Raw genomic sequence first — 23,568 nt, forward strand, 5'->3', positions numbered from 1 at the left:
CAAGGGGATGAGGAAGAAGTTTCTATTATCTTTTAAGCATAAATCATCATAATTAAGTTTTAGAATTCAATTAGCATTTCTACTTCTACAACACATTTATTTTTAATTTTGACCACTTGAAATTTCTATTTATTTATTTTAATATGGTCATAAAGATATTAAAGGCATAATGGTGCACTAAAATAGGGAGATTTAGTTAAGAGCAAAGATTAGATTTTCTTTTCTGTTGTTGTCAAGAAGATATGGTAAAAAGCATGACATCACATATAAAAATAATTATTATTCATTAAATTATTGTTGTTAATATGTATTCCCTAAAACAAAGCTTTCCTGAACAATTATTTTTTATTCAGCCCAAAAGCTTTGTTGAACTACATTCATTAATACAAAAGTGGTGTATATTTTCTTTGTGAAGTTCTATTTTTAAAAGTTCCTTCAAAGAATAATTACAGAGGTGATTATTCAAGGAGCAGGTTACTTTTCAATACATTCCACATTTTAATCTCCACAATATTAGTTTTCCACCTTAAGAAAATTTTCAACCCTTTTTTCAATTCCACAAAATATATACCAAAATATGTCCATATTAAGATTAATTCATTTCCTAAACTAAACCAACTCATGTAATTGGCATAAATCCTAACCTTTAGGGGTTACCATTTACAAAGTTTTAAGGCAAGTATAAATATGTTTATACCCATGTGTTACTAAAATGTACAAGATAAGTATTACCAGCACCTAAGAGAAATATATGTCACAATTGGGTGGGGGTGGTGAGGAAGAAGGTAAATTAGGATCAGAAAATAATTACAAAAGGATACAACATAGGTGTTTTTCCCTTGAAAGCTGCATTGGATTCCAGGAGGCAGTGTTTGTAGAAGTGATTTCAAACTGAAGAATTAACAGGTACAAAAAAATAAAAGTGACAAAGCATGAAACTTGTTTGGGAGTTATTAGTTGTACTGAACAACTGCAATATTATAAAAGTATGCAGCAGAAGTGGGTAATAGGGAAGTTTAGGTTGAGTCATTTTGTGCAATTATTTGAAAATCAGGCGAGGGATCTGTATTTAATAGAGCTGACACTTGGATGTCATTTAAGGTGGTTAAGCAGGAGAAGAATTTAATCATTGTGGCACTTGAGGAACATTGATCAGCCACAGACACAGCCAAACACAAGAAGAACAATTAGGTCAACAGCAACAGGCAGCAGTCTTGTAAGAATTGGATTCAAATTGCAGTGAGAATAATAAGGATAGAGAAGAGAAGGTGGATTTGAGAGTTAGAGGACACTGACCAAAACGAAACAGTTGGTGATGAAGTATTCTCCATTACTACAATACAAAAATTTAAATACAATACAGAGAGCTAAGAGGTGAGAATAAAAATTAACTAATGGGAACTCACTTTGGTGGTTTTACAGTAGGAATTTTAAAGCATAATTTTTAAAATTTTCTTTTGTTTATAAATTTGCTGTAGTTTTTCTGATAGGGACCAAAACAACAAATTAGTTTGAATTCCTGCATGTTACCCTCCCTAGACATATCATATCACTATTACTATAAATTCAGTGCACATTCTGTTCATATTTTTTAAATTTCCTAAGTACACATATGTACATATAAATATTAATATAATATTGTTTTAGTATTTCCTGGAGTTTAATTAAATATTATATTCTGCAACTTGCTTTCTGAAACTGTATGTCATGAGATTCATCTGTACTGATGCATATAAATCTGCCTAATTCATCGTTAACTATTAACAGTATCAATATACCACAATGTTTCTATATTTTATTTACTTAAAAATAAAAGTTCCAATTGATAACATGATTTCTCTTTTTGCAGTATTTAAACTTTTTTATTTGGGAATAACATTAAATTTGCAGTAAAGTTGCACAGTTAGTGCAGAATTCCTGAATACTCCTCACTCAATTTAGGATTCACCTAATTTTATCCTCTTACATTACAGTGTTACATTTTATCAAAACTTCAAAAACAACACTAGTACCATAAACCCAGCTTTTTAGAGCAAAAGTGTAGGGAGCCGAAGGCTCATGAGATGTGACCAACTCAGCATTCAAATAGAGGCTATACGATCAAACAGCAAACTGTTTATCACGAATGCAAGATGTGAGCAAACTCACGACTACTCCCGCCAATAGAAGGTGTGCTGGAGGCAATCACTCCCTGGCGCCAAGGTTATCTACTGTAACATCTAGAGCCTGTTGTTTGAGGAATTCAGTCCTGCAAGCCTACTCTGGATTGAGCAGCTGACCCTTCTTCCACCATCCTTCTCACTATCTCTTTTGCCTAATAAATATGGAGGACTGTGTAAAGCTCAGGGCCCTTGTCCACCAGAGGCAAAGTGCCTCCTGACCCCTTCTTCCAAGCATACTCCTTTATCTCTTGCCTTTTATTTCTATGTTTGCCTCCCTTTGTTTAGTCCCCCTAAGTCCGTGCAGGTTACAAAGTGGCGCCCGAACAGGGACAGAATCCGGCGCTCAACAAGTGGCACCTGAACACGGGACTTCGAGGACATGAACAAGAAAGGTCTGCTGGAGCAGAGGAACTGAAATTGGCAAGGCAAATGGGGACCCCAGGACGAGTCTGCCAGCAGTGGATATAAAGTCAGTGCCATAAAGATGTATTGGGAGCAGTGCCTTAAAGAAGTACTGGGAACAGGAAGTTTTTTGAATCAGAGTAATAAGCAGAAGAATTGGTCTATTAAAGAAAAACATTATGTGCAGTTGCTTAAAGGTCTGTTGAGACAGTGTCGAGCTCAGGTTAATTCGCAGACACTAACCTCCTGCAGAAGCCACAAGAGGTTATTATGCATAACCCACGGTTTCCACAGGCAAGCACTCTTGATGCGGAAAATTGGGAGCAAGAGAAGGATTAAAACAGGCTCATCAAAAAGATCTTAAAGTTGATTCTTTTGTTTTCTCCACTTGGAGTTCAGTTTGTACTGTACTTCTGCCATTATCTCATTATTATTCTGTGGTACAGTAGGCTGAATCTAAAAATCTGAAAGAATCTGTTGTCCCACCCACAGCTCCAACTGAAAATAAAAAAACAAGAGAGGAAGGATAAAAATTGGCCTATACTGCCTCCTCCAATTGCAGAAACATCTGTACTGCCTCCTTCCGTAGCAGAAGTAGAAACCCCAAAAGAAAGAATTTTACGCTCTGCTGCCATAGCTGGAGACCCCTTAGGACCTTGTGCTTTTCCTATTTTCGTAAGGCCTGATCCAAATAATCCACAGCAGGTTATTCACGAACACACTCCGCAAGAGTTTAAGTTATTAAAGGCTAAAGGCGTACAGAGCCCATTTACCTTAGGATTGCTAGAATCTGTGTTTGGTGCTATGTGTCTTTACTCTTTGATGTGAAACACTTGGTGCGAGCTTGCTTATCTGCGAGTGCATATCTGACACAAAACAACATGTATTTCTGGCCCAATAATTCCTCCTCTGGTAGGCATTCTAGATAAATTAAATGGATAGATGATAAAGGTACTGGAGAGATAGATAGATGCTCATTGTAGCATTTTTGTTATTGTGAATAATTGGAAGCGAAATATACTAGTATGTCTTTTACAGAGCCATTTCAAATGATATAGGGAATAATGGGGTGTTTGGGGGTTTTGCTTGTTTGTTTTTAGGGAATGTTGACTTGAAAATACATGTTAAAAGAATATGAATCAGGATGATAAATGTCAGAAAGGTATTTTTAAAATAATTAATTTGTCTTTGACTGATAGGTGCCCATTCTAGTCTAGGCAATATTTAGATGTTTTTAACTGAATGGAAATTAATTACTAGTTAGAATATTCTTGATTGCATTTAGCAGAATAAATAGTGTGCATGTTTGTGTTTGTGTGTGTGTACATGTTTGTCACAGAGAATACTAGAAGAAACACTAAAAAAAAAGTTAGAAGATTTAGAAGAAATGTTGGAGGATACTCAACTCTATTATTTCATTGTACAAATGTGTTAGCAAGGAACTAGTGAAGGGAAATTATTTTCGTGAGACAATGCTACTGATAAATGTATCAATAGGACCAAGGGATTCTTAGCCCAAACCTTTCTTTTTTTTCTTTCTCCAACTTTTATATTAAGTTCAGGGGTACATGATGTGCAGGATGTGTAGATTTTTCACATAGGTAAATATGTGCCATGGTGGTTTGCTGTATAGACCATTTCATCACCCAGATATTAAACCCAGCATCCCTTAGCTATTATTCCTGATGCTCCCCATCCTTCTAACCCCTCACCTCTGACGGGGCCCGGTGTGTGTTGGTCCCCCCGATGTGTCCATGTGTTCTCGTCATTCAGCTTCCACTTATAAGTGAGAACATACGTTAGCCCAGAGCTTTTATTTTCACTGAGGAGTATTCTTTTGGGGCATAGAGCTAAAATAAATTAAGTTGCAATTAATCTTATTTTATTTATAAACAAAGCTATTTATTGACCCATCCCTACCAGAGATAATTATAACTCCTAAAATTTAGCAAGAAAGATATAAAAATTTGTTCATGAACTTAAAAAAGGCCTCGTGTTAAGTTATACAAATAGAATATCTGTGAAACTCTTACTCTAAATGAAAAAAAGTTATATTTTAAAAATTCCTTAAAACTCATAGTAGATTGAAAATCTGACCATAAGTCTGTTCTCCTATATCCATACCCTTTGCAATGTGAATCTGCAACTGCTCACATCAAGAGAGGAGTCTCTTTTCTTTCCCTTCACCTGCCTTGTGACTTCTTTTCGTCATAAAAGGCAGCACAAGTAATGTGGTGCCATTTCCAGCTCTGGGCCTCAAAGGGGTTTTGTAAATTTCTGTCCTTTCTCTTGAAACCCTACCCAGACATTGTGTGAAGAATCCCAGGCTGGCCTAAAGGAAGATGAGAGATGAATCATACCAGCTGAGACTTTACTGGACCATTCAGTCCCCAGCTGACCTGGCAGGTGATCTAGCAACTGACCATAGATGCATGAATGGGCTTAGCTGAGGACGACATCTGGCCCAGATCAGAACCATCTTGATGACACACAGACTCATGAAATCAATAAAATATTGTTGTTTGAAGTCATTAGGATTTGATTAATCTTTTATGACAATAGCTAAAAAGCCATTGTTTACATAAAGGCATTAAAATTAGATTATGGGTTACTTATATAATATGTCATAGCTTTTGGATAACAAGTAACATTTTATCACACAGCAAAATATCATTTCATTGGAAGGCATACTTTTGGCCTGGTAAAAATATTTTTCAATATTTTTTCATAAATAATAGACCCCACTATGGTTATATATCATCAAATTTTTTTTCAATTTTTTTTTTGTTTTTTTTTGAGACGGAGTCTTGCTCTGTGCCCCAGGCTGGAGTGCAGTGGCGCGATCTCAGCTCACTGCAAGCTCCGCCCCCCCGGGTTCACGCCATTCTCCTGCCTCAGCCTCCCAAGTAGCTGGGACTACAGGCGCCCACCACCTCGCCCGGCTAATTTTCTTGTATTTTTAGTAGAGACGGGGTTTCACCGTGTTAGCCAGGATGGTCTCGATCTCCTGACCTCATGATCCGCCCGTCTCGGCCTCCCAAAGTGCTGGGATTACAGGCTTGAGCCACCGCGCCCGGCCATCATCAAAATTTTTAAGATCACATTTTATATTCTCCTCTAACTTGTAAGTTTAAAATATAACTTCTTAAATTTAAAAAAATTTTTTATTGTTTAAGTTATGTTTTGCATCAAAATAAATGGCAGGAAAATACAAACCCAAATCCTCAATTTTAATAAATAAGCCTGGCTTAAAAATGACTCTGTCATAGTCTAACACATAAAAGCAGAGAGTACAATGGTTTTTATCAGGGGCAGAGGGAATGGGAAAATGGAGAGCTGCCATTCAAGGGAGACAAAGTTTCAGTTATACAAGATGAGTAAGTTCTAGAGAGCTGCTGTATAACATTGTGACTACAGGTAAGCATTCTGTATTGTATACTTTAACATTTGTTAAGAAGGTAGGTCTCATGCTAAGTGTTTCCACCACAATTTAAGTTAAAAAAAAGAATTTTAAAATAAGGAATAGCAATGAATGAGATGAGGTAAAATTTATGTATCTTTAAATTATTTGGCATTCAGTTTGCAAAAAGTGAATTAACAGTAACAGTAGCACATTAGAGTGTGTTTCTTGATTTCTGTGTATTAGCTAAGTGTAATATTTGTATGTGACCACTAGATAGAGCTACTATAATAATATCCTGAGAGAAAAAAAAATACAGGAAACTATCTTATGTTTAGCATGTATATAGATCGTTTTTCTTTATATTGCATTCTATATGATCTCAGGTAGCTCTGGATTTGCTAACTTTAGTTTGATGTGACTCAGCTCTACTTTCACTATGATACATGAAAACACCAATTTTATTAGTTTCCCAACTGTGATTTGCATATAATGCATTATGAAGTTTAATCATAGTAATAGTTCTAAAACCATAAACAATATTTTAGGATGTTTCAGTATGATATTTATCCTAAAGCCACCAAAAATAATTTTGTGCTGAATTCTTAATATATTTTATGATTTTTGATAGTTGTATACATTATAGTAGTTTATTATGCATGTGGTAAATGAGGCTTGCCACTTTCAGATAAAGATTAAATGTAAAATAAAGAATATACAAAATAAATAAAGGTTCAGACTAATGCTGACGTTCTTCAAGCAGAAAAATTAGGCTAACTAAATGAAGCATAAGTCTCCTCCCTTTTTGTCAACAAGCAGAAGACTTCCATTATAGAACCAAAAAAGAGCAATTCAATTTGTAAAAAACTCAAAGGCAGAGATTATGTCCTAAACTTTTTTCTAGTTCCTGTAAACAACCATCACTGTCCTCATCATAGAATAGGAAAATAAATCCACAGATACTTATTCTTAAAGATTAGCCAATTATTTGCTAGCTATAGTAGAACATTATTTATAAATATATAGAAATTAATTTGACCATTACTTAATGCACCATATGTAGTTTATTAAAATTTCAAATTAATGACCCCTCCAAAATTTAGTTTATTAATCTGTAACATTTTCTTTATCATATGTGATTTAGGAATTGAGTCAGGATCAATTGGCTTTGCTAGTCAATAAAGCAACATTTCCCAGATTTTATTGAATATCTGAATCACCTAGGAGCATGTTGAAAAGACAGTTCCAGTTCCAACCTCCTGATTTTATAGGTGATGAAACTGACTTTGAAATTCTGCATTCAGTCCTATCTATCTGTATTTTATCAAGCACTTCTCATAGTTCCAGTGCAAAAGACCATATTCTATAATCTCATGAGGTTAGTAATTAAAAGCATAGACCCTAAATTTAAAAAGACCTGAAATCGAAGCCTCAGTCTTAATCAACAAAATGGGAACCACAATACAAGTATTTGTGGAAATTAAAGCAGCTAAAGCATATAAAAGAGTAATAGTGCCTGGCACAAGATAGTAGCTCTATAAATGGTGTTCATTATATTTTCTTCCCCACTTATGTCTAAATAGTATGAATATTCTTTGACAAGATATTCAAGAAGTAAACGATAATTATAGCGATATGCACTTTTGTTATCCTTCTGTGACTGTATTATTCCTTGCTATTTATCACATTATGCAGTTCCTGCTAATCACATGCTTACATGAGTAGCAATGTCACTTTATCTATTGATAATTACTTAGAGTCTTGTTCTTGCCTATTTGTTTTTACCCTGTTTACGAACAGATCACATTGCCAAAAGGTGTATCTGCCTTGTCTACCGCAAATGTAAGTTGTCAAGAAAAATATACAACATGCCTTTTCTTACAAAGTGCTCTCAAAATAAGAACTTCAGAAATTCCTCCTGAAGAAAAGTATTCAATTGAATGCTGTCATCTATTATTTTAAATCCCTTTCTTGTCATAGGGTTCTTCATAAAATTGTTAATGCATGACCCTCAGTGAGACCGCTGAACTGAGCTGCTTTCAAAGTCCTGCATTTACATAATCCTGCTTGCTGTTATCATTCTATCTGAAGAAAAATATGTGATGAGTATAAAATACAATGAGCCCATTTTTAAAACAATTGTGTTTTCTTTGGAAATTAATCACTTTGAAAAGATGTACGTTGATATATAAAATATATTGATATGGCTTTTGAATAAAAGAGTTGTCCCATACTGACATATTGAAAAAAATCTGAATTAAATAAACAATGATAATAAGATAGGCTAAATGATAATGTATTTGTCCAAATATTGAGCTGTATATTTCAAAGGTAAATGACCTCAAATACTTTCATCGTGTGTTTCTTTCTCCCCACTCATAGTTAAACTTAACGGAGCTGGAAATAATATTAGCTTACATTTATTGAGCATATATTAACTTCTGGGCAATCCCCTAAGCACTCTATAATATTTAGTAGCTCATTTAACCCTCATAAACCAGTAAGGTATATAAAATTATTCTCCTGCTTTGATAGGTGAGGAAACTGAGACACAGAGTAAGTTAAACAATGGGCCAATGGTCATGCAGTGGAGCATTTTAGATTCATAACAAGGCAGTCTAATTCTGCAGCCCATGGCCTGAAATCACATCAGAACCTCCATTCCCTTTTTATTATAACCCCCTATCTGGTTGAGACTCTCATTACCTTTAATAATGTAGGTATTTAATAAGAGGAGAGGTGGCTCACCAAACTCATTTACAGTTTGGTTACAAGATACTTTTCTTATCTGTTTTCCAGTAATTCCATTTTTCGTTGCTTTTCTTTCTGCCATTGCAGGCTCTTGAACTTGCCCCACTTCAAAATTATTGCTTCACCTACCTGAATGCCTTACCTTATTTTATAGCACACCAATATAATATTCATCATTCTACATTCCACTTAAATCCTTCATACTTTGTAACATTTTGTTCACATCTCTCTGGTACAAAGTAATTTCTTCATTTTCTGATCCTGACAGGAGATCCTGAGAGCTCAATCAAAAAATCTTAAGCCCACATATGAGTAAACCCCAAAATTCTCTCTTTTCCAATATACATTTATTTGCTGGTAATAATCTTGTGCTTTGGGATATTTTCCACCCATCAGATGAGATCTCCTACATTACATGCACCGCATTTTGAAGAATTAGGGATGACTCACATTTCTGCATAATTTTAACTCTCACTGCAGAAATCAAGAAGGGGAATGTGGGTCCTTATGGGTCCAGCGACTCACCTAATGAAGAGTCTGGATACCACAGGAGAACTTATCTTGAGAGACCTTTAGACTAGGTGATCCAAGTGAAGGTGCAATTGTTATTGTGCTTTGGTTTTCATTTTGAAATTCCTGCTAACTCTTTATTAAACATTGTCTATATCAGTGGTCCCCATTTTTAATTTGTTAAAGTTACAAAAACAAAACTGTTCACAGACCTCAACGTGGTAATGATAAGCTGTTTTAAAACAAAAGCTATAATTGTTTCAGTAATACATTTCAAGTAATTTGAATTGTGTTAATCTCTATATATCTATTAGTATATAAATATGTAAGATAATTTTTTATTAATTTAGAAGATAACAAGTAGAACTTGCCAATTTGAGAATTTTCTGTAGTGACTCTGTGTCCTTCCATGGCCTGAGGACAAGTTGGAAACTTCTCATTAAGACTATTTATTTGAAATTTAACCTTTTACTCAATTGTGATATAATTCTAGCCCCTCTTTTTTTCTTGCTCCCTCCTCATTTCCTTTTTCTTTTCCTCTTCCTCTGCTGTTTATCTTTAATTCTTCATCATAGTAACATAACTATGTCCTTTTCCATGATGAGTATGCAGACATACATTTTGAACACTGCAATCTCATTCAATGGTTTGGAACATAATTCAGCTGACAGCAGGCCTCTGAAGTCTCATATCTAGGCAATGGCCACTCTCCTCGCTTTCTTGGCTAAGAACACCTAATTTTATTCAGGTATAGCAGCCTGGCTTGCAGCTCCCCAGCCACAGGTAGTTGATATTGACTAGTCAAGATAATCAAGGCAATTCTTATACTGGTGCTGATGACTAGCTTGTATTTCAATCTTCATTAATCAGGTGGAAGGAAGTCTGCTTCCTTTACATTTGATTACTGTTTTCCTACTTGATAAAAATAGAAAATCAAAGAGAAATTGCCTTTTCACCTCTGAATATTTTTCTGTGAGGAAGCAATGGCTATAACTGCTGAAACCTGGCTTTAGGGACTCGACATCATGTTAAGAATGGCAAAGTTTGAAGTACAGTAGTTCCCCCTTATACATAGGGGTTACTTTCCAAAATCCCCAGTGGATGCCTGAAACTGTAGCAGTATGAACTAAATTGCCATCTTGGAACATGTTTCTGTTCATATTTTTCACCCATACCTTCAATGCATTCTACATACTAACTAAGCACTTTTCATGCACTGTGGTTGTAACTTTTGCAGTTTGAGGTGTAACAGCAAAACTGGCAAACATTTATTTTTTCTTCTTCATAATTTCACAGAGAGAATATTCATTCTTGCCATAAATCTTAGCAATCTCAGTATACAGGTTTTTCCTTATGAATTTCACAACTTTTACCTTTTTATTTCAAGGAAGTGCTTTAAGGCTTCTCTGTGACTTATTTTAATTATCAGCTTCACTACTTTTGTGCTTCGGGACCATTATTAAGTGAAAATAAGGGTTATTTGAACACAAGCACTGCTACATGTGACAGGTGATCCAATAACCAAGAGGGCTAAGTGACTGGCAGGCAGGTAACAGTGTGGATTTGTGGCACAAAAGGAGTTTAGCGTTACAGGAAGGACGGAATAGGATGGCGCAATATTTGATCACACTATGTAGAACGGTGTGAAATTCAAAACTTACGAATTGTTTATTTATGTAATTTTCCAGTTAATATGCTCAGACTGAGGTTGACCACACGTAACTGAAATCACAGAAAGCAAAACCATACTTAAGGAGGTCTATTTTAGACTAATGGGACTGAACCCTTAATAAGTGTTAGCTACTCTAAAGTCAATCTCCAGACATCTTATGGTGTGATTTTATTATTTAAGCATCCTTAAGTTTCAGTTACTTGCAACAAAAATCATTCTATTTTACTAGGCTCATTTTAGTAATCCTGCTTCTCATAAGTTATGTTCCCAAGAAAAGTATCATAGATGCTTATTCTAAGTATATTAATATTCATGAAACATTGTTTCTTACATTAAAACAATATTTAAGCTATCTGTAAGAATTCATGTGGCAGTAAAATATAGTACAAATGTATCTTTTCATTTTAAATAAATTCTTAAAATTATTACTATAGTAGAACATAATAAAGAAAGTGAATTTCTCTAAGATTTTTAATCTGAAATAAGAATTTAAGTGTCAGTATAGGCTTGGCTGAAATCCACAGACAAAATTACATTGATGCAATGAATATGTTTAGGTTATTTTGGGAATATCACAGCTTTTTGCAGGATTTTATAGTTCATTACTCTTGTAGCATTTTTTTTTTCATTTCAAATTGAGGTTTTAATACAATTGTGTATAATTTCTAATATTTTATAAATGTATTTTTTAATCAATAAATTATAATTTTCTGGTTCTGGCTTTATTCTGGAAATTTCATAATAGCAATGATTGCTTTCAACATAAATTTTGAAAGTTTACAATATTTTTCACCATGCATCATTATAAAAGGAATTATACCATTAAGATTTATTTTTTATTATTCTTATTTTTGTAATAATTAAAAGTAATTTCAGAGACTTCACATTACTTACTCAGTGTCATAAAACTAAAAGAGAAAAAGAGAAGACAAACATACCTTTACAGCCATCTGTATAATGACTCTATGTGTGGGCTAGTCCAAAATCTGTTAGAATCTCCATGATTATCTGACTCATAGTATAGTTATGAATAATTATAAGGAATAGTTAAGCAGGCAAGGATCATCAAAAGTTTAACAGAAAAGCATAAACAAAAGCTACAAGAATGAGGTAATCATTCTGAAATCAGGGACTTGATGCATGTTTCCTAACAAAACTGGCCAAGTCATAGAGATAAAGAGTTACAGAAATATCTATTTACCTATCTGCTGTGTGTGTGTGTGTGTGTGTATGAGATATCTATTTACCTATCTGTTGTGTGTGTGTGTATGTGTGTGTATGAGAGATCTATATCCGTTTACCTAGCTGCCTTGTGTGTGTGTGTGTGTGTGTGTGTGTGTGTGTGTGTAGGAGGTATCTATTTACCTATCTGCCTAATACACATGCCCCCCCCCACACACACACACATTAGGCAGGTAGGTAAATAGATGAAGAATAGTCAGAAATATTAGGAAGAAATTCAGGAAAAGAAATACCAACATCTGTAACACCAAGATAATTGAAGCCTGTCAAGACTGCAGTATATTGAACAATTCCTAAGTTATCCTGAAGAAAAGAAACATGGTTTTCTGAAATGTTAACAATCACCATACTGAATAAAAATCAAATCAATCTCTTATTGGCCCATTGTACTTGTCTTTTCTACATCATTGTTTTAAAAGAGAAGGAATTTTATTTTGTGTGTTTTTAATATTTATTTTGTGGTGGTTGTCCCATTTGTCTTACAGAGTGGGAGCTCATCAAGTAAAGCCTTAGGAAGCAGGCAGCCTAATATTTTAATATATTTTTTACTCAAGACAAAATACTCAGGAAAGGCTGCTCCCAGTACTCTATTCTTGGCATGCCATTGGTTACAGAGGTAAGTTTGGGTTAACGGATTTGTAATTAACAGAATAATTATGTTTTGACCAGCTTAAATTTCAGACACATTTTGGTCATCTGAATGGAATTTTTCAGTATAAATGAGTATAACTGTCAATCGGGTACAATTGAGTATTACTCATACTGAGATAAGATCCATGTTGTAGACAACAAATTCAAATTGTGAACTAGTAGTATTTGACATCAAGGAAGTGTGGTACAGTAAGAGAATGCAGTGATAGATCACTGTGGCCCAAAAACACATATAGATCTTACAAATGAGGTAAAGCCAGTAAAGAGGACATGAATAGTAGAAATAGATGAGGAAAATGTGATTAAGATGGTGATAAAACGACTCTAGAGGGGAAATTGTTTCAAGAAGAAAATGATGGTTAATTGTGATAAGTATTGCTGATACTTCGGGTAATATAGAATTGGCCATTGTCTTTGACAAGATGAAGTTAATGCTTGTGATTAGCAGTTTGCGTTGAATGGTGAAACAAGTAGACTAAGTAGATTGAGGAGAAAAAGGGAGATGAGAGGCAGTGAATAAAAGTTTTTAAAAGAAGTTCTGGTGTACACAGTAGAGAAAGAGGTGAGTGGTGCAGAAAGGTGCTATGTCACAGGATTTTTAAGAGAGGACACAAACATTTTGCCATCAATTGAATGACAATTCCCAGTGAAACTTCACTGTTTTATATCGCCAGAGTAAATGCTTAGAAGTGGAATGGCTGTATTACCTTAACGGTATATGTTTAACTTTTTAAGAACTAGCTAAACAGTTTCCCAGACAGCTTGTGTCACTTTACATTTGCAACAGCAATGCATGAGAGCTCCAGTTGTACTATTTCCATGCCAGTAGTTAATAAAATACCTCTTATTAATTAATCAGTCCAATGCATGTGTAGTAGTCTTAATTCATATTGCCTTGATTGCCAATGATATTGGGCATCTTTTCCTGTGGCTATTGGCTACCATCATATCTTCTTTTGTAAAGTGACTGTGCAAATTATTTGCCCACTTTTTAAATTGTCTTTTATTGAGATGTTAAATGTTTATCTATTCTGGAAACAAGACATACAAGACATTTTTCAGATAGATGTATTATGAAAGCTTCTTTTATTATGTGGCTTGACTTTTCTTTTAGGTGGCTTTTTTTTTTTTTTTTTGAGACGGTGTTTCATTCTCATTACCCAGGCTGGAGTGCAGTGGCGCCATCTCGACGCACTGCAACCTCCGATTACGTTTGATTACTGTTTTCCTACCTGATAAAAATACAAAAACAAAGAGAAATTGCCTTTTCCACCTCTGAATATTTTTCTGTGAGGAAGCAATGGCTATAACTGCTAAAACCTGGCCTTAGGGACTCAACATCATGTTAAGAATGGCAAAGTTTGAAGTACAGTAGTTCCCCCTTATGCATAGGGGTTACTTTCCAAAATCCCCAGTGGATGCCTGAAACTGTAGCAGTATGAACTAAATTGCCATCTTGGAACATGTTTCTATTCATATTTTCCACCCACACTTTCAATGCCTTCTACATATTCACTAAACACTTTTCATGCACTGTGGCCTTAACTTTTGCGGTTTGAGGTGTGACAGCAAAACCGGCAAACATTTTTTTCTTCTTCATAATTTCACAGAGAGAATATTCATTCTTGCCATAGATCTTAGCAATCTCAGCATACAGCGTTTTAGTCAACGGTGTTTCAACCTTCAACCTTTCCAGAGGTGGAAAATGTAATTGGAGGTTGCAGTCTGAAGCCTTCTCGTGTTCAAGCAATTCTCCTGCCTCAGCCTCCTGAGTAGCAGGGATTACAGGCATTCACCACCATGCCGAGGTAATTTTTTGTATTTTTAGTATAGATGGGGTTTCACTGTTGGCCAGGCTGATCTCAAACTTCTGACTTCAGGTGATCCACCCGCCTCAGCCTCCCAAAGTGTTGGGATTACAGATGTGAACCATTGCACGGGTCCTTTAGGGGGCTTTCAAAAAGTTTTGTTTTTTTTTTATTTTATTTTAATAAAGTCCAATTATTCAAATTCACTTTTATGGTTCATGCTTTTTTATATCCTTTCTAATAAATCTTTGGTAACCATTAGGTCACAAAGATTGTATCTTATATTTTTTTCTAGAAGTATCATAATTTTCATTTTTATACTTAGGTCTGCAATCCATTTGAGAATATTTTTGTGTATAGGATGATGTAAGAATTCATTAAGTTTTTCCTCATAGGGATATCAATTTCCTCCAGAAATGTTTATTGAAAACACTTTGCTTTTCTTGCTGAATTCCTAGGTACCTTCTTTAAAAGCAGTTGTCTAATTCTGAACCCTATTATGTTTCATTAATCTCCTGTCACCAATATTTCATTATTTTGATTACTGTAATTTTATATTGTTTCTAAATCAGGTACTATAAATACCTTTCTCACTTTTGTAAAGTTGGATAGACTCAGGAATTTGGAGCATTGTTTTTAATAGGCAAAATATTTCTCATGTCTCTTAAGAAACCCAATAGGTGGCAACCTAGCCAAGTTCCCAGTCTGTGCTACAATACCAGTAAATATGTAGGTGAGTTTGAAACCACAATGAGAGTTAAATAGTGATGAAAAAGAGAACTGCAATAAATAGGCCCATTAACCATACTGCTAATGTAAATTGTCCAGGTATTGAAGGTGAAATACAAGATAAATCAAGTATCATTAAATGTGTTTGGCCTGAACAATTGGAGATCAAGTACTTTTAATAAAGAATTTTAAATTGTGCTGAGATATTTATGTTATATATATATATATATATACACACACACACACAACATAAAATTTGCCATTTTAATCATTTTAAGGGTACAATCCAGTGACATTAATTACATGTGCAATATTTTGCAACCATCACTATAATGTATTTCCAAATATTTTTTATTGTTTGAAATAGAAACTCAGTAACTAGAAGCAGTAATTCCTCATTCCCTCCTTTCCACGTTGCCTAGTAACCTCTAATCTACTTTCTGTCTTTATGAATTTGTACATTACAGATAGTTCATATAACTGAAATAATGTAATGTTTGTCCTTTTTTGCCTAGTTTTATGTTTGTGTTGTAGCATGTACTAGTACTTTATTCATTTTTGCAACTGAATATTTACAATATTCCATTATATATAGATACCACATTTTTTATTCCATTCATCTTTTGATGGACAATGGGTTCTTTCTACCTTTGGATATTGTGGATAATGCTGCAATCAACAGTGGTATGCAAGTATCTATTTGTATCCCCATTTTTCATTCTTTTAGGTGCATATGTCAGAGTTGAATATAGTAATTCGATGTTTAACTTCTTTAGGGACCACAATACTGCTTTTTACAGTGGCTGCACCCTTTTATATTTCCATCTTCTATGTACAAGGGTTCTAGTTTGTCCACATTTTCACCACCTCCAGTTATTTTTACTGTTTTGTTTTATTATAGTCATCCTCACAGGTATAAGTGGTATCTCATTTATGGTTTTGATTTGCATTTCCTTCATGACTAATGAGCATCTTATCACATGTTTATTGATATTTACATTGGTATTATATTATACTGGTATCATATGCTTTTCATAATGTATTAGATTGCTTGGGCTACCACAACAAAAGAGCGTACCACAGATTGTATGTTTAAACAACAGAAATTTACTTTCTCACAGATCTGGAGACCTGAAAGTCCAAGATCAAGGTATTGCAGGGCTTGCTTTCTCGTGAGGAAACTCTCCCTGACTTGCAGACAGTTGCTTTCTTGCCTTTCCTCTAAGTGCTCTTGAGGGGAGGGAAAAAGGGAGAGGAAGAGGGAGTGGGAAGGGGAGGGGGAGGGGGAGGGGGGAGGGGAGGGGGAGTGGGAGAGGGAGAATTCTCTGGTCGTGTCTCTTCTTGTAAGGAAACTAATCCTATCAGGTCCACCCTTATAATCTCATTTAACTGTAATTACTTCTTTATCCCAAATATAATCATACTGAGGGTTAGGGCTTCAGTATATAAATTTGGAGAACACAATTTAGTCCATAGCATTCCATCTCTAGCTTCCCAATATTTATATCATTATCACACGAAAATACACTTTATCTCAATAAACTTAAAAGTCTTAACTCATTCCAGCATTAAGTATAAAGCCTAAAGTCCAAAGCCTCATCTAAATGTCATCTAAGTCATATATGGGTAAAATTTGGGGTATTATTAATTCTAAGGCAAAACTTTTTGCCAGTTGTGAACTTGCAAAACCCAAGGTATGTGCTTCCAAAATACAGTGGTGGGACAGGCATAGACAGACATTTCCATTCCAAAAAGAGAACTGAAAAGAAAGAAGCAAATCCAAAACCTAGAAAGGCAAATTTTGCTAGATCTTAAAACTGGAGAATAATCTTCTTCTGCTCCAGACTCCATCTTCCAGACCCACTGACTAAATTCAAGGCTTCAGTTGGAGACCATCCGGACTGTTGAAACTGCAGTCAATGCTCTTTCAAACCACAAAGGCAGTCCTGATGATCTCTGAACCCCCTTTGGAGTCATTGGTACCTTTTCTTGAAGGATAATGCATGTTTCCAACCCTCCTTCATTCTGTCAATTTTCTCTGTTTTCTTAGTCTCTGCTGGCAGTGTTTTTACTGGTATAATTCCATCACAACCCCTGGCTTCTGCTGAGGTGGCTGATTAAATTTGTGGTTCATTCTGATACTAATTGTCAGCCACACTTTCAGCATTCTCTTTAACCAAAACCTCCTCAGTTTTTGTAATGGGATTAGGCTGATAACTTTTCCAGTCCTCAAGTTCTGGTCCCTTTGTGCTTATAAATTCCTTCAATTTATCTCTCTCTTCTTGAATTTTACTGTAAACCATTAAATGAACCTAAGCTTCACATTCAACATATGCTTAGAAATTTTCTCTGCTAAAATATCCAGTTTTATCACTTCCAAGTACTACTTTCCAAAAAGCACTAGAACACAACGTAGCCCCTTTGCCACTTTCATACAAGGATCACCTATTCTCCAGTTTCCAATTACTTGTTTTTCATTTCACTATGAGACCTCACCAAAATGGCCTTTAATGGCCATATTTCTACTAACATTCTATTCAGGATTATTTATATATTCTCTAAAAAGACAGGCTTTCTCTCCAGCTCTATCTCTTTTTTTCTGAGTTCTTACCTGAAATGCCACTAACGTCAATATTTCTAGCACGTACTCCAAAATTCTTCCAGCATCTACCAGTTACCCTGTTCCAAAGCAGCTTCCACATTTTTAGGTAATTATTTCAGCAGCACTTCACTTCACAGTACCAAAATCTGTTATTAGTCTGCTTGGGCTGCCATAGCAAAATACCACAGATTGGCTTAAACAACAGAAATTTATTTTTTACAATTCTGGAGGCTAGAAAGTCCAAGATCAAGATACTTGCAAGGTAAGTTTTATTCTGAAGCATCTTCTTCTGGTTTGTAGACAGCCATCATCTTGCAGTATGCTTACAGAAGCTTTTCATTGTGCACATGCAGAGGGAGACAAAGATAACTATCTCTGCCTTTTCTTACAAGGCTACAGATCCTACAGGCCCCACTCTATGACTTCACTGAGCTGCAGTTACATCCTTACAGGTCCTATGTCCCAATACAATCACACTGGGAACTAGAAATATATCAGTTTTGGAGGAACACAATGTAATCCACAGTATTTATCTTCTTTGGAGAAAGATCAGTTCAAGTCTTTTATTCAATTTTAATTGAATTTTTTTGTTACTAAGTTTTAGTAGTTCTTTACATATTCTGGATATTAAACCACATTTAATATGTGACTTGCAATATTTTGGCCGATTCTGTAGATGATATTCACTTGATAATGTTCTGTAATGGAACTAAGTTTTTAATTTTAATTAAGTCTAATTTATTTATTTTGTCTTTTGTTGCTGTTTTTGGTATCATATATAAGAATAAGAATCCATTGCCATACCAAAAGTCATGAAGATTTAGCCCTACATACTATTCTTAGAACTTCATAGCTTTAGCTCTTATATTTAGGTTGTTTTTCCATTTTGAGTTCATTTTCATATATGGTGTGATGTAGGTGTTGAAGTTTTGTTTGTTTTGTTTTGTTTTGATTTTGGTACATCGATCCAGTTGTCCCAGAATCATTTGTTAAAAAGATTGTTCTTTCCCCATTGAAAGATCATGATATCCCTGTCAAAAATCAGTTGATCATAGATATATAGGCTTATTTCTGGACAGTCAACAATTCAATTGGTTTATATGTCCATCTTTATGCCAGTATCGCACTATTTTGATTATTATAGATTCATAGTAACCTTGGAAAGTTAGTCCTTCAATTTGGTTCTTTCTCAAGATTATTTGACAATTTGGGGCACTTTGCAATTCCACATGAATTTGATGACCGGCCAAAAAGGCTGTTGGAATTTTGATAAGGATTGCATTGAATTTATAGATTTATTTGAATAGTATTAACCGCACATATATAAAAGTCTGTTTTGAAATGTATATTAAATTTTTTTTTTCTAAAAAACATGAATGTTTCATGATTTAGCTACTGGAGGAATACTTCAATAGTCTCAACCATAAAATGAGAATGATAATAGTAGTTCAAAAGGTTGTCATAAAAATTAAATAATTTTATACTTGCAATACATATAGTAATTGTCCTTAAAGGTTAGCTATTATTATTACATCCAAATAATTTATACCTATCACTTTATAAATTAATCGACTTTTAAATATTTTCTGTAATCCAGTCCCCAAATTAACCAAGTGAAATGAAAGAAAGTGATATTAGGACTAAAATTCACAGGTGTTATAACGTATCAAGAATCATATTAAAACTTAGAACCTATAAAATCAAGTCATACCAAAACCGAATGTTTCTCATACCTATATTTTTCTACTACAGCCAATTGCTTCTACTTTCTACTTAAATTGAACAATAAGAATCACATAAAATGAACTTATGTGATACTGTGAAAGACGAATTTTAATAATGACTTTTTACAACAATTTACAGAGAGTTAATTTCCTTTTCCTAAAGTTCATTTTAGTTTTGTCTGGTTTTCAGATGAGAGAAAGTGAATTACTGGTTGTGAAATTTATGCAGTGGTTAGCAATCTGCTGAATGTGGGATCATTTTTAAAATCTGTATTACTCTGACTTCATTATAATCACAATTTATCTCAGGTCTCATAAGGCCGTATGCTAGCACATCAACAATGAGATATGCTTGCATATTTGCTTTTTATTTGAATAATTCTCTATTATTGGCTCATATTTTAAGAAAATTTACCTTGCTCATTTTTGAAACCACATAAGCATAAGTAAAAATGAAAGATGGCACTAGTTCTTAAACATTCAACAGTGCAAGCCAGAACAATATAAAACATTTTAAGAAGAAACCTATTATTTTAGTTTAGTGAACCAATTATCTAGTTAATACATGTTCGTATATGAATTTTGAGTTCTTATCCACTATTTTAACGAGATATATTTATTTAAGCAGATGTGTTGATTGAGGTCATGGCTTTGAATTAGATGCAGAAGGAATTATAGAATTTGGAAAAGTGGTTTCCATTGCCTTTAAACAAATGTCAGTTGAAAGATAACAATCCAAGTGTCATGTCATCAGAATGGTAATACACGCAACATGTGAACACAGAACTCACAGCTTTAAAAACTAAACCATCTTGTCTAATAGTGATGTTAAAGATGTTATTTATTGCTAATATATATGTATATATAAGAATTATATATAACAGTTGATATTATACCTATTTTGCATGACGAATTCTTGGTTTTCCTGAACTCTAATTAGTTATCACAGTGATATTTAGGTTTATCATTACTCACTTAAAAGATAGTAAATATGGTTCAAATAAATTATGTTTATAATTTCAGTTTATTTTAGTAAATAGTTACTGAATACTCATCCACTATAGAAACTATACTAAATGTTGAGAGTGCAAATACTTAGACTAAGTCCTGAAATCAAGGATATTAAGCTCAACAGTCAAAATCAAAAAGAAAATAAAATTACTTAGAAATAACTTGTTCCAAGAAAGTCACTGGAGGTACAGCAGATCAATTCCTTTTAGAATTTCAACTAAAATCATTGTCAAACTTTTTAGCCTCTATTGCAATTGCTTTGAATTGTTTTCCTGTGCTACAGAATTCTTCCTTAAATTGTAAACTATGCTTAGTTACAGTGAAATTGTATGATGGCATATTATTTTTCATAAGTAGTTAATATTAAAACCTTTGATGCAATTTAGTAAACAACTTTGGGACAATTGCATAACAATGGGGGTGAAAAATTAAGTAAGATCCATAAATCCTATTATTGCCCCAGTAATAGGATTTCTTTGTTTTGTTTTCTTTTGTTTTGTTTTGTTGAGACAGATTTTTGCTCTGTCACCCAGGCTGGCTTGCAGTGGCCTGATCTCAGCTCACTGCAGTTTCCACCTCCAGGGTTCAAGCAATTCTCGTGCCTCAGCCTCCTGAATAGCTGAGACTACAGGCATGTGCTGCCACGCCCAGCTGATTTTTGTATTTTTAGTAGTATAGAATTTGCCACGTTGACCAGGCTGATCTCCAATTTCTGACCTCAAGTCATCACTTGCCTCAGCTTCCCAAAGTGCTGGGTTTATAGGCATGAGCCACCATGCTCAGCCCCAAATAAATTTCTAATTGATTAAATATTTACATATAATGAGAAGAACTTTAAAAACTCTAGAAGAAAAGATGGCATATTAGAAAAATAATCTAAGGGTAAGAAAGTTATTGAGGCAAGATACAAAATTTAAAAAACTATGAAAAAAGTAGAAAAAATATAGCATTTAAAAATTATGTATGTATAAATATTTCATAAATAAAATCAAAACAAAAGGGATAAGAAAAGATTTAAAATAGATCAGATATGCAAAATATGTAAAGAAACTTTATAAACTTATGAGAAAGAAAAACATCTTTGTAAAATAATTAGCAGAGAATATTAGCAATGAAAAGATGAAAGAAAAATGTTAATTGTCAATATGGAAAGATATTTACCCCTAAGAGTAATCAGAATATTGAAAATAGCAATATCAAATTTTTTTCACCCATCAGAGTGAGGAAAAGAAGTGATAAAATTTTGTGAGAATTTTTAAAAACGAGGATTTTGATATTGCATCGGAAAAAGTGTAAATGACAATGTTATTTTGAAATATATTTTTTGGTAAGATTAAAATTAATATAACATTTTACTAAGAATAAAAATTTAGAGGATGCATTCTTAAAGAATTATTTGCAAATTTTGTTAAAGATACTAGCATGTTCACTGTAGCACAAATTAGATTAGCAAGCAAACAAAATCCTTCAACTCTGAATGGTTAAATTGTATAAATATAGAAAACATTCATATTTTTAAACAGTGCTCAGTCATAAAAAATTAACCAAATATTTTCTATTATGTTGTAAATTTAGTAGTGATTCAATAAACAATATGTAAAATACAATCTAATTTTTTAATGGTTTATGTTTGTGTTCATTTGCAGTTTCTTATATATTTATTTTAAATCCCTTAACGATACATACTAAACTGTGAGTCTCTAGAGAGGGAAGTCAAATTGACCAGATAGATAAGAGATATGTAAACATGTTTTTTTTCCTTTTTTTTTTTAATCATTTATTTTAAGTTCAGGGTTACATGTGTAAGTTTGTTACATAGGTAAACTTGTGTCATGGGGTTTGTTGTACAGATTATTTCATTGCCCAGGTATTAGGCCTAGCACTCATTAGTTATTTTGTCTGGTCCTCTCCCACCTATCATGCTTCACCCTCCAGTAGGCCCCAGAGTCTGTTGCTCCCCTCTATGTGTCCATGTGTTCTCATCATTTAGCTTTTACCTATAAGTGAGAACAATGTGGTTTTGGTTTTCTGTTCCTGTGTTAGTTTGCTAAGGATAATGGGCTCCGGTTCCATCCCTGTTCCTGCAAAGGACATGATCTCATTCTTTTTTTATGGCTGTGTAGTATTAAAAGGTCAAAACTCAACAGATTCTGGCAAGGTTTTAGAGAGAAAGGAATGCTTACACACCGTTGGTGTAAATTAGTTCAACCATTGTGAAAGACAGTGTGGTGATTCCTCAAATACCTAAAAACAGAAATACCATTCCACCCAGCAATCCCATTACTGGGTATATACCCAAAGAAATATAGATTGTTCTGTTATAAAAACACACGCATGCAGGTATGTTCATTGCAGCACTATTCACAATAGCAAAGATATGAAATCAACCTAAATACCTATCAGTGAGAGACTGGATAAAGAAGGCTTGGTACATATACAGAATTTATATATATATATATATATTTTTGTATTATTGCTTGAAAGGTTTTACAATAGGAACATATATTTTAGTGGGCAGTTTTTGAAAAAAAGTTAAAAGACAGCCGGGAGCAGTGGCTCATACCTGTAACCCCAGCACTTTGGGAGGCCAAGGTAGGTGGATCATGAGGTCAGGAGATCAAGACCATCTGGCTAACACGGTGAAACCCCATCTCTACTAAAAATACAAACCAAAAACAAAAACAAAAAAACAAAAACAAAAATAGCTGGGCATGGTGGCATGTGCTTGTAGTCCCAGCTACTCAGGAGGCTGAGGCAGGAGAACGGCCTGAACCCAGGAGGCAGAGGTTGCAGTGAGCAAAGACTGTGCTACTGCACTCCAGTCTGGGCGACAGAGCAGGACTCTGGCTCCAAAACAAACAAACAAACAAAAAGTTAAAGACTCTGCATTTTGACATTTATTTA

The sequence above is a fragment of the Theropithecus gelada genome, chromosome 8 (genome assembly GCF_003255815.1).
Source record: "Theropithecus gelada isolate Dixy chromosome 8, Tgel_1.0, whole genome shotgun sequence".
NCBI classification, from domain to species: domain Eukaryota; kingdom Metazoa; phylum Chordata; class Mammalia; order Primates; family Cercopithecidae; genus Theropithecus; species Theropithecus gelada.